General features: G+C 39.3%; 1 long non-coding RNA gene across 2 annotated transcripts in view; it reads right to left on the bottom strand.

The window, feature by feature from the left end:
* Positions 1 to 13673, bottom strand: part of LOC116999549 — a 46631-nt gene that overhangs the window by 2083 nt on the left and 30875 nt on the right. For both annotated transcript variants that reach the window (XR_004418580.1, XR_004418579.1), the window contains exon 3: positions 88 to 260. This is a non-coding gene — a long non-coding RNA (uncharacterized LOC116999549). The remainder of the gene's footprint in view (positions 1 to 87; positions 261 to 13673) is intronic.

The raw sequence follows: 13673 nt of genomic DNA, 5'->3' as shown, positions 1-13673 counted from the left end.
AGAATAATTTTTTCATTTGATTTCCAGGCTTTTAAGCTGAGCAGTTTTATATGTTTTCAGAGGATTGTAGCTTACATACAAACATACCTGGAATAAACTGGCCAGCTTGGATGATAACAGGACTAAATACGGGTGTCTTCTGTGTTCCAGCTGCTGTGATCATGTCTTTCATGTTATGTAGTCACCCTTCTTCCTGGAGCTGTTGTCCTTTATGGTCAGCAATGGTGTACGGAAGAAACAGTTCATCCAAGACACATAGCCTACCATATGGAAGACAAAAATAACATAACTGCAGCATCTCTCAAACCCTGCAAAAGCCTATCAAAATGGAGGCATTTTAAATTTTCCACTTGAAATTCAAACTTCAGGAGAAAAAACTTAAACCCTTCCTGCCCAGCCTGGTTTCCACATCCCTGAAGAGGCCCAGCACAGGCTGTGAACCATCTGCCCTTGAGTTTATATGAGCAATACAATCCTATAGCAACCATCTCCTTCCAACAGCTAACTTCTGCTCCACTATGCATAAAATACACATTCACGTCATTCACTTGGTTTCTTTGTCTGAAGGCCTTTGGAGAACTGAATGAAAATCAGTGCTTGTAAATGGGGAATAAAAAAAGCGAGGTGTCCTTAATTTCCCAGACAAGCTCAAGCTTTACATCTCCCATCACTCTCCTAGCAGAAATACTTTGGAAGTAAATCAACACTTTCCTGCAGGTTAGTGCAATTGTGAAACTATGGCTCATACTCCTTCTCTTTTCTCGCGCCCCCCCCCCCCCCCCCCCCCACTTTGACTCATTTATTTGGCACAGCAGGCTGAGCTATTAAATTATTGTAGGTTTTTCTTTGATAAAGGCACCCTGAGATGTCTCAATACAATAATGCTTCCTGAAACTGATGCTAATTGATAACTGTTTCTTGGTTTCATCAGAAGTCTTAGGTCATGTTCATTTAGCATCAGGGCATGACACTTGAGAACTGTACCACCTTTCCACGTTTTCCAAACAATCATGCATGAACACTGAAATATTTTCAGGTAAAACCCCTACAATTGCATTTAAAATCCAAATCTTGATCAGTTCAGGACTTTAATACTTTGTCCCCCTATGCTATGAGGCTGGTTACTGTAGAAACTCAGTCTGAGGTGCTACTGTTCATCATGCAGAAAAAAAACTATTATAAAACTACAAAAACAGGTTAATAAACATGTTAATAACATTCAACACTACTTTGTGATCAAACTGTCAAGTCTTTTGTACAGTTACAACTAGGGTGGCACTGAACAGATACTCTTTCTGAGGTAAATAATAATAATAATATTAATAATAATAATAATAAATGGACAGATCAAATTTTGATCCTAACAGTGACAAAGAATTTATCTGCCTGTCACACTTAACTGAAGTTCTTATATACATGTTTTTCCACAATCCCTAGGCTTTCTATTCTTCTGCCAATTTCTTTCTTTTCTACTTGTTAGATACAGCTAACACATAAACTGCACAGCATCCACATTACCTATTTGATTTTTGTTCACTTGAGAGCACTGAAAGAGTTGAAAGCAGTGTGTTTTCCCAAAATACCCATCCAAAAGTGCCATGAATTTGTTAGAAACACTGACTACCATAAGGAAGCAGCAAACCTGTGCTAGGAGATATCTCCATCATGGCACCTAGAGAAGGGAACCAAGAAGCTATTTCTTTCAAGTCAGAAGGAAAGAAATCATTGTGGAGAAAGTTCTACAGACTGTCCTGATAACAAGAAGTTTAAGCAAGAGCTTAGGATTGTCCAGTAAATAGATTTCAAGGCAAAACCAGGAATCTTGTGAAAACAGTGACAAGGGACATAACTGAAGATGCTGTGTGAGGGAAAACAGAATAGACCATGAGCCTGGGCCAGGACCATGACCAGGAAGAACCAGTGTCCTTTGGTGACCTGACAAAGCTATCCCTCCTGGAAGCTGGCTGCACCAGGACTGCCCTTATCTGACCTCACATCTTCTTCTTGGCAATAAAATTGTAAGTTCCTCCAACAATAGCAGTTTTTGTCACTGTAAATGTAATATAGAGCCTTTTTGAAAATACATTAATCCACAAAAATTACCTGATTCCTGGCCATCAGATTGTTTCACTGAAAGCATAAACTTAACTATCAAAACGATCATGCATTCATAAATCACAGGCTCAGTGTCTGGTGCCATCAGAAGTGAGTACTAAGTCAGTCACTGATTTATCTAAAATTTTCATCTGCTTGCCTTTATTGCTGCAGGTTTCCATGAAGTGCAGGATGACAATGCTAGAGCATTTCCATGTGAGGAGGAAACAAATTGTCCCAATATTTGCAAACAACAGGAGTTTTCTTCTTTCAATTGTACACAGAATTTCATGTCATCTTGCATTTCTATTGTTACAGCCCTCTAAACTGACAGGAAATATAAGCTCAGTTTTCACGTCTCTGTTCTAAGGATTGTCCTGGAAGTGCCATGGATGCACCTATTATGTCAGAAAAAGGCATTGATGCACACTAGAGCTTGACTGTTGAACTTTCAGTAATGTACGTTCCAAAACTCAGCGAAATCCAAAGTTAGGATTTCTGTACTCTCGTGGACCAGCAGGATTACAGGAATGTGAGTGAATGGGGTTGCAAACCTCTTGCTGTGATGATGAGCACTGCCTCATGTGAGAGAGCCTGCAGCCCTGGTGTGCCTGTAGCAGGACATCCAGCAGAGCTGTGCTGGCGGCTGTCATTCCACTGCCGCAGGAATATCCCCAGCCAGCATCAGCGACAGCAACAGGGCTGATGACTCACAGTTATCTCATTTGCAGAGACAATCCTTTTTGCCTGGAACCATACTATAACATAAACCCAACAGTTGCAACCCACAGGCACCTTGGCATTGAGGCTCAACATTTATCCTATTACTCAAGAGGCATTAATTTCCCCGAGGTATTAAGAGATACTGGCGTGATAAATCTCTTCGCATCAGTATGAGCAGTAAAGTTCTTCTGAACTTTGAAGGCTGGATTTTTCTGGCTTTTAAACAAACATTTGGAATCTGCCTGGAAATGTTACGAACACGCACAAGGATATTCACATATCCTCCATCAGAATCTGAATGGTAGGGGGTAGATATTTTTCCAACAACTAGTTAGAGAAATACATTGAAACTGGCAGCTGATAAATTAAAACCAGCTAACAAAATAGAAAACATCCTTTGTTGACTCTTCTCCAGGTCCATTTCCAGCAGTTAATACACTACTATGATCATAACAATAAAAATATTATTTTCATTCTAGTTTCTTAGAATTTGGTGTCAAATATAACAGCCCACATGAGAGATGTGTAACCACAATTCCCTACTTGTTCATAAAGTTCATGAAGAACTTTCAGCCCGGGTTATGACCAAGGCAAGCTTCCTGCTCCCTGCCAGCTGTAGTACCCCTATAGTTACTTGGAGAGGGTGAATGTTGGAGGGTGATTCTGTCCAAAGTATAGTCAGCTTTACCCACTACAACTATATATTTGTAGGTGACCTTAAAAATACTCCATTAAGAACTTAATTGAAAATGGTAATAGCCAGATAAAGCTGTGATACATCCCAAATAACCAGTAAATGTTTGTGAAGCTGAACTTTATTTTTTCATTCCTTAGTACTCTTTACTGCAGAGAACTTGAAAGCGTAATCATACTATACCCTAGAGGTTTCCAACCTGAAAAGCAAATGTAGTTTGAAAATGTAGAAAAGACATTTCAAATATCATAACTTTAGGAATAACTAATAAGGTAGAGAAAGTAACTCAAAAATATACAAATATTTGGGTTTCAGTATGAGAACCAGTTAAATTGGACTGAAAAAAGTATGTCTTCCTTGGGCAGTATCAAATCTTGTATGCTTTAAGTTCAACAGCTAAGCCCTGAAATCTTGTCAGGTCTGACTTTGCCTCAGCGTTCCCTTAGAAGAGGCATAGCCAACTTTGCATGAGGGAGCCAAGAAAGACTCCCCAGCAGTGCTGCTCTTCCTGCTCAGTACGTGCCAGAGACACTATAACTAATGTTACTGGTGGGGTAGCCCCATGCCATCAGGAGAAATGGTAACCTGAGAGTTTCCAGTCTCCAAAATCATCAGGTCAAATTCTGTCAGGGAAGAGCTAACAAAATCATTATTCATTTATGAATATAAGCATGAATGCACACCAAAGTTAATGAAGAGAAGATTACATTCAATGGAATAACAATTAATTTTGTCATTATAGGAATTAGTATAAAAATATCAGAATCAGGACTTATAAGGGACTTCACCTCTAAGTTAACCTGTATTGGGTTAAATGATCTACATAATCTGATTTACTTTCAACACCATATGTTACTAAATCGTAATCACTAGAAACCAGGAAATATGATCCTGGCTAATTCAAGAGATCTGGATTCACACTGTACTGTAACTTTAAATATATGGTATCATGGCCATAAAAGAGAGCACTCATAGTCAGGTCACACATCTTCATTTGCCATGGTTTATAGAGGCACGTTTGCCCCTGTATTCCATCGATCTGACAGGATGTGTTTTTCTATTACACATGCACACGGTCTCTACATTTAAAGAGCATTACATTAAAAATGAAATCAAAAGCTTGCCTGTGAGGAAATGTTAGGACTGAAATTGCCCCATGCATTTTTTATTTGCTCTCTGATATGCCTTACAAGTCTCATTCAGGAACAGCTAGGAATGAGTGTCAGAACTAGTGCTGGAACTTGTAAATTCAACCCAAATGTAGGATTCAACCTAAAGATGTAACCTCAAAATAACATACCTGAGACTCATGAAGGACTTTTTGATTTTCCTGTGCATTGACTGAGCCCAGAGTCCAGTAAATGCAAGAATATACAATTGCATGTACAAACACTCTGAACAAAGGGGGTGAATTCAGATTGAAAAAGTAAACCTTGTTCATGTTTTGAGTGATAATACTAATACTATGATACTGTTCTTTAATGTAGGCTTTTCCAGTATGTAATTTCCTAAAACTTTTTGAAATCAAAATTTCAGAATTATACCACATGGAACCACACTGGGTGCTGCACAAGTTACAACAAGATTTTAAATGGCCAAATCCAACTATTTAAAAGGAAAAGAGTCTGTTGTACTTGTTACTGTAGGTAGCCATGACCAAAATGGCAAGCATATTAGTATAAACTGGTTTTTCTAAAAAAAGCATAAAACAGAAAACAAGCCCCAAAATACGAATAAAATGTAGCAAAAAAAAAAAAGTGCCATTTCTTTAACTTTGGAATTTAATCATAATTTGAGCTTTAAAAGGACTAGAAAGTTCTCAAAATGATCATGGCAAACAAGTCTTGGCCAGCCCAGTAGGGTTTCACCCTGGTGCACAAGGATCCTGACCCTGCATGGCCCTGAGGCTCTGTACAGTGGAGAACATGTTGGTCAAACAGACCTCTCTGGAGATTCAGCAGAAAGTCTTCAGAAAGTGCTGAGGGTGCAAGTTCCTTTAGTTAGAGGCTTAATGCACAGGGAGATGTGGATTGATTTTTCAAGGAAATGGGAACAACCCTCTTTCCCCTGAGGTCCCAGTTCAAAATGCCAGGTCATGACAGCTTTCCAAAGTATACACTGACACCATTTCTTTCCTGAAAGATACATTTACCTATATGAAAATGCAAAATATTACAGAAGGTTTATTTGAGGGTAAGAGACAGGGTCTCTGTCCAGTTACCTGTTATGTAGCACAAGGTTCTGACTTGCACTTTCCTTAGTAAAAACAGCAACAACAGCACAAGATAACAATAAATGGAACTCTACCTGCACAAAATATGCATTTAAAAGGTTATAAAAGTAACAGGGATTTTTCTTTCATGTTAGTGTTGCAAATCAAATCACCGAGGACAGCTTCATATTTATTTTCCTCATTTTCATATAGAAGGAATGACAGACTTCTCTTTTAGTGAAATTATGCCTACCTTTACACACATGCATAGAAATAATATAAACCCTTAGAAGTTCATTCTACTATTCCTTTGTGCCTTGACTTCCGTGAACTTAAAGAGCAGGAATCAGAGCCCAGGGGAAAAAGACAAGAGAAACTTTGAGTACCTAAAGCAGCTAACCAAAAGTAGGTTACCATCATATTTTTAATTTATGCGTGTTACAAGATGAGCTGACAGTCATACATGTTTCCTATTATCAACGGCTAGGCAGTTTCTCTTTTAAGTTACCAGGGTCAGCTCAGCTATCAGAGTCTGTTTCTTTGGGCTGTGGAGCATCCTGCATCTTAGCTCAGAGAAATTTGTCTTCCTTGGAGTTTCTCTGAAGCAGCATATATGAAGGAAATAGCTTCTTGTTTCCAACTACCTCAACTCAGAGCAATTCAATGCAGCTGTTTCACTTTTGTTAGCACATACAGCAGCATTTAACTAAAACTAAGAGCTCAGTGAATACAAGCAAGGCCACACAAAGTAGTGTTTGATGCAGAGCAATAGTTGTGGAGCAGGCTCACCACGCAATAATTGGAACAGAAAGCTTGGAAATATTTGCCTTTGTCCCTTAGATTCTGACAAAGAAAATTAATGAGATACAACCTGAAATGGCCTTTACTTGCATTATACTTTCTAAACTGAAGCACTGGTCAGTGCTTCACGTGGGAGAAACTGGTTTTACTGATCCAGGTAAACAGAAATCAGGTAAATCAATCAACCTGCAATAATCAATTTTACATCTCCAGTATTTCCAAGTTAAACCAGACCTTTTCAGGCCTCCTATATCACAGCTCATGTAAATTAGGCACAGCTGGTCTCTCCACCAATAAATCAACCACTGAAGGAGTAACAAAATATATACAACTAAGGTACAGACAGGACAAAAGATTTGATTGAAAGAGAAACCGTGCAGTGAACCTAAGAAGTCAATTTAGAGAGTCTTGACATATTTCATCAACAAGAACTGAGGAAGTGCTCCCGTGGGGAAGGTGGTTTTGCCTTAAGTTTTTTCTACTGGTTCCGCAGCAAATGCTTAAAGCATAAGGCATCTCTGAGTGAAAGGGATGTCTGGTGTATTAAAAGGCAGCAATGCCTCTAACCAATGATCATGGTGACTGTAAGAAATAAGGTCCTAGAGCAGAGAGTTGTAGAGGTGTGGACATAAAAGAGGTTGGCTTGTGCAGCCAGTGCAATCCCCAGCCACACTGGCAGGCTGGGTCTCCTGAAGGTGCCCCCACAACTTGTGGGGGTATCACAGAAACAGCCTAAAGTGACAAGGGATCTCTGCATACTACAGTGTGTACCCCCTATGTAATAGTAACTACTTACATATTATTCTGTAGGGAATTTATCTGTACTCTGCTGACCACAGTCCCAGATCTATTGGGATCTTTTTTAGAGATGTTTTCTGCACTTTTTTCAGAGGCTGCTGTATGTCTACATAGAAAAGATGCTTAATGCCAAATCAAATTAAACAAAACATTGCCTGTTTGAAGCAAAGTATACATAGTTTTCTATGCCACTGGTCAGGAAACAAGAGAAAAGGTTAAAACTACCTGAGACTGCCTCAATAGAGTTGTCCAAGAAGCTAAGTGAGCACTGCCTTTGGTGAGTCTTCTTTATTTTGCACACCTAACACAATAATTCTTTACAAGATTCCACAGATTAGAGGACATGAAATTAAGCAGTCTGCATTGAAGTACTGTGTTAGACATTAAGCTGACAGTCCTCAATACCCACTGCCTAAGATGCTAGTGGGAAACAGTGTCAGAATAATAAGACATTCACAAGAAAGGGCCATGGATTAAGTCCTTTGAACCTTGTTAACTATATTAAGGAAACACTTGTTGTCACCTGCTGACATCTTGTTCTGTAGAAGACTGGAAACAAGAATGCCTGCTCTGTCAGAACTGATTTCCAAGTCACTGGGGACTTGAAGTTTAAACAGACAGAGAATGACAGGAGGTTCTAGCACAAACCAACTGGAACCACATTATCAGAGCGTGAAGTTAAGAGTAATAGCTTCTTCTAAGCTATTAAACAAAAAACCTCAAATCACAACCCAGAAGTAATCTTAAAGTGCCTACTGCCTTCAACGTCTTCCATTTTGGATGTCAAAGATTTAACCTTAGCTAAGTCTCCCACACATCCCAAATTTGTGGCTGCTAGAGTAGGAGTCTTGCTCTACAATATTAATCAAACTATTTTTGCTGAATATTTTCAGACAAAGTTAATTTGCTCTGTGCACTCATTGTGAATCTAATCCAGCCTTTTCAAATACATCCTGAAATGCCATTGTACCTGTCCTCTTCAAACTTCTTGTGATTACCCATGAGAGAGAACTCCTGAAAATAGTTTTTCCTCCAGGAAATGCTTGAAATAAGACTGAAAAGAAGTTTTTATTGATTATTGCCATAAGAAACCTGCAGTGACTTCATAAAGATGACTCAACTTAAGCAGGGTGACATAATGTCACTACACAATCCTACATGAGTCGGAATTCAAAATGTCTCCACTATGAGATCACACTAAAAATTTGTCCTCTGAACATTTTTTGTTTGTACTTCCAACTTCCTCCCTGAACTTTGAGGTTCACTTTCTTCTTGTCTACATCTTACTGAAATTCTCTATGTAATTTCTCTGTCTGCTAATGAGCCTTTTGCAACCAAGTGTTCAAGTGCTTCCCTGAAGACTGTGTAATACAGGGGTAAAAGCACAAGGGCCTGCATGAGGCACAGTGAAAGGACCTGAACTAAGGACATGCATCACTGCATGGGAGCAGTGAATGCTCTTCAGGAGGACACCCTCAGGGCAGGACAAGCTCAGTCCTTGCCAATGTCCTGTCCAACAGCCAACACCTTTCCAGCACAAATGCTGAGTGAAATGTCAGGATTGACTTAAGATGTCTTATCTGTATAGGGCTCACCAGGATCTGCTTCCTGGGAAATTAGGGCCCCAGGCCCACATTATTTCTGGACTTTGGCACTGGGTGCTACGGACTGACTGCAAGTCACAGAGCAGAGTGGCAGAGAGAGTGGCCCAGAGCCACTGTCAGTAGAGCCCACAGGAGTTGCCTTATTGCTCCAAGCTGTGCAATGAACCTGGGAAAGTTGCTTTGCTGCCATCCAAGACCCAGTACAAATCAGCAAGCAGCTCACATATGGCTCAGCCTGCAATCTCCTTAGTCAGCATCTAAAGCCAGTCCCATGTGTCAGAGCTTGCAACATTTGGGACAGGACTCTTGACCGAGTTTAAAGGCAAAGGCAGGAGAGTACATTTTTTTCCCAAATAGAATGTGCCACCTGTTCAACGTTTTTTCCCCCTGCCTAGTGTAAAAATGCTGACTCCAGAGTTATTAGCAGAGGGTTTCATCAGCTGCACTGGGTTCCAGTGAATAAACTCAGTGATTTTGTCATCAGCCAGTTCAGCTCACAGCCTGACTGAGGCAGCTGCTCAGTGTCTCCAGTGTGTGAGTGGACATGCTCTGAAACACAAGATCTGGCAGTGACAGTTTTCCCTTTCACACATCATCTGCTTCACTGCTTTTGCATAAGGGTGATGCAAAGCTTAGCAAAGACTCAAAGCTGGAAATATTGCACCCGTATGAGAATTACAGTAATGCTCTCCATTTGCAGAAAGCAATTCATTAACTACTGGCTCAAGAACCTTTGGCTAACAATAGGCATTTAAACCATCAGGTACCAAAAAAGCAGAGCTGTGATGCCTTAGCAGGAATGGAGTAATTCTTATTTGCACAGTTGCTGGAGCAGAAGCCCTTCAACTACTTCTTATCTATGCCAGAAAAAAAGTTCACTACAAGTATTAGAAGAACATAGTTTGCTTTTGTCACTCCAGTGCAAAATAAGCTTATGATTTATCTTTCTGTAATAGAAATTCAGTGTTGTTCATGGAAATAACTCTCATCTGTTTCTCTTAGTGTTACATGAACATTAACCACATTCTCTCCATTATCATCATTATTTTTATTCATCTCAAAAGGGAGTAATTAAAAAACACATTTGCTATCAGACATGCCAAAGGTGGTCTGTGATAAAAGGTGAGTTGCCCTGTGTCCCTAGCTGGGAATGGAGCTCAGAATCACTACATAGAGACCAGGACAAACACCACACTATTTGATAGGCAGAAAGAGACAGAGGAAGTTTTACCTGTCTGCTGGAAGCTGGCAGGAAGCCCCAGGTAAGCTTAGCTGCGTACATTCCTCATTCCCTGCAATGCACAGTCCTCACTAAACACCCACTGCCTGACCTGGTTGAAAATCAGTTACCAGGCTGCTACATCATAAGTCAGTTTGATGTTTTCTCATTGAATCTCTATCTGCTGGAAATCATAAATGTGTAATTCACTCTGATCCTGCAGGTGTTAATCAGAGTTCTAGGCCCGTGGATGAACCCACAATAGTCTTTGGAGGACTTCAATCACATTACTGTGTTGGTGCTCTGGGTCACTAGTCTAATAAAATTTTTTTCTCCAGACAGAAACAAGCAAGCAGGACTATTTTCTCAATCAAGGGAAACGGCCAACATGGTCAATGACAGACACTGGAACATAAAGTTATTTAATGCTGGAACAGTGTAATGCCACTGAGATGAAGAAAAATAAAACTAGATCCTGGTCCATACGCCAGGAGAAATTGCTTTGCTTAGACTGTTACTCAAGGCTCACACTTTTCAGCCTAGCATTTCCAAGTCCTACAACCCAACATGTACTATACAGCTCAGTCCATTTCCCCTGGAAGTCTTACTCAAGATGCTTTTCCAGACATTCTACAAACTCATTCTTGTGACACATACAGAGCATTTGCCACTCCAGAGATACTATCACGAGCTACAATGACATACAAGTGTGGATTAGGATCTCATGAGCCAAGTCAATGCCACCAATGTTTACTGTGATGGGATCTGCTAACCACAGCAAAGCTGGCCTCAGGCTTATGGTGAGCAAATTCATATGTCCATAACTACACATGATAACAGTTTGCCTTTTCAAGAGTTCAAGTAGCATTTGGCCAGTGCTCTCAGGCACATGGCGTGACTCTTAGGGATGGTCCTGTGCAGGGCTGAGCTGGATTTGATGATCCTTGTGGGTTCCTTCCAATTCAGGATAGTCTCTGAATCTGTGATGTGTATATATATATAACTGTGTTGGAGTTGAGGTGTTAAGAAAACTGTAAATAAGCATTTAATTTATTTAATCTAATTTAGTAAATCTAAATTTAGTAAATTTAATCAAGTTTAATAAATTTATATAAATTATATAAATTTATATAAATTAATAAATTTAATCTAGTTTAGTAAATATAAGAGTATTTACAGATTATGCAATCAACATTCTCAAAAAGCAAAGAAGTGTTAAAATATTTATAATATTAAACCAAGTCTCTTTCATCATTGAAAAAGGTTGATGTTTTGCAAATGGCAGTAGACTTCAAAAAAATATGGGGACCCTCACAACTATTTCACAGGGCCTTCAAATATTTTTTATCAGACTAACACTGATCAGTAGTACCTTTAATATCTTTTTTCCTGACAGATGTCAGTATTCCTTTGCCTCTGCACACTTATTCCTCCACTCCCTCAGAAGTGATAAAAACCTTCTGCACTTTGATAATAAAGTATTTATTTCAAATGAAAAATCACCTCGTAATATAGTAAGTGTAAACCAGACCAGAAAAAAAAGTCTGTTAATCAGGGAGCATTTTTATTAGCAATGATGTAACTAATTAAAACCATTGATTGATAAACACAGCACAACAACAAAGTTATCTTACTCCTAACCCAGCAAAATGGTCTGCCTGCTGCACATGCAGATAGTATGGGATGACCTGCTTACAGATAAGTCTGCAACTGCTGACCAATCTATTTTTACTTAGTGGTAGTATTTCCCCAGCTCAGCAGTTCTGACAGATCACAGCTTTGAGTCTGAGACATTTGTGAACCATCTCTTTGTTAGTCACAAATAGCAAAGTGCACATCGATAAATCACACCCTTTGTCTCTTTTCTTTTCCCTCCCCCCACACAGTTGATGCTTTTTCTTGTGAAACCAGCCCAGGCTGAACACTATTAACCTGGAAGAAATTCTAAAGAACAGATCCTATGTAATAGAAAATGACCTCAAATAATTAACATTTTTGAAGTGGTTTTTACCTGAATTTTGTCCAAGGTACATAAATCATCATTCAACTTTCCTCTTCCTGGCAGTGCACTTAGACATAGCCAGCCTTGAAATGATGACATCATCATCCCGTGATCCTTCATTATAAGTAATTAAAGCAGTAATGTGGCTTCTCTCATGTACTAGTCATCAAGCAGACTCACTCACATGAAATCTCAGGCATAGTGCACCTGAGGTGAAACAAAAGAGCACAGGACTCAATGTTTTTGGTGAACTGCCGGTACCTTTGTGTGAATTTATTGCTGCTGAGAGAGTAGTGCATGTTAACATGCAGGGAGACTAAATTCTGCTATTAATCCATAAGACAGGCACTGCAGAGGTAATAATAGGTTTCCTATTCACGTACAGTATCAAGGCCATAACAAGGAAGGAAGGAAGGACTTAGTTTAGTCTGTGGCTCTTCAGATTTTGGCCTTTCTCATAAACACACTGGCAAAGCTATCAGCATTAATGTCTGGATAATATGTTCAATGACAGGGACAGTACCCAACAGGAACTCTGTCAGACACTCAAACACCTTTCTGCAAAGACTAATGATGATGAAAACTTACTTATACTTTGGTCCAAAACCAGCAAGCTGAATCAGCAACCCAACAGCAGTTCACCCATCTAACCATGTAGGCATTAGAGGGTTTTAAGCTGTTATTGCATGAATTCCAGACTGTTAATTTAACTCATTACAAAGTTTCAAAATATGCATTGCTATTTTCTACATGGCAAACAATAAAGCATTTTTCTTCCATGGGCAATTGCAACATGAATTATCACATTATATTTTAATTCACAATCCACTTGGTGATGTTTTTCTTTAATAGATTCTGCAAAATATGGTCCAGTTTATGGGACTGCTTGCAAACTCCCTTTCCAGACTTAGTTGCTTCTATGTAAAAAGAAGTTGATAGTCTGTTACGACTGTTCTGTGCATGTCTTTTTTTTGTCCCATTCTGGACTCCACTGTCCTGGCATAATCAACACTATTTATGCTGGTGAGCTTAACTAGGAGAGTATCATGCAAAGAACAAAACATTTTTGCAAGTATACCAGCCTGCACTGGTCATGCAATAAGCATGATAGATATGCAACAAAAAATGACATTTAGGAAAGAAGAGCAATTACAAAGAATTCTTCTTAAAATCTGTGGTTTTGCTGGTGACAAATTTTTATTGCTTCCACGCTTTACTAGATTGAATGATGCTCATTATTCAAGAAATCTTGGAGGACTGGATATTTAGAACCTGATAATCTAGAATAACACCTTAATTTCTTTGGCTGTGGTGATTCATACTACCTGCGCACCCACCCCACACCTGTGCTGTTCTTTCAAGCCAATTTTCTGCCTCCACCCATCCTGAATCCACACGATGGCACTACACCACACCTGTGTTAAAAAAACACCAAAAAACCCCAGAGCTTAGAGTGAGCATATAGAAGAGGAGAAGCCTTGCCAAAACAAGATGTCAGTTAGAATTAACCTTGCATTACTAAGTAT

The sequence above is a fragment of the Catharus ustulatus genome, chromosome 8, assembly GCF_009819885.2.
Source record: "Catharus ustulatus isolate bCatUst1 chromosome 8, bCatUst1.pri.v2, whole genome shotgun sequence".
Lineage (NCBI taxonomy): Eukaryota > Metazoa > Chordata > Aves > Passeriformes > Turdidae > Catharus > Catharus ustulatus.
This window is presented reverse-complemented; position numbering and strand designations above follow the sequence as displayed.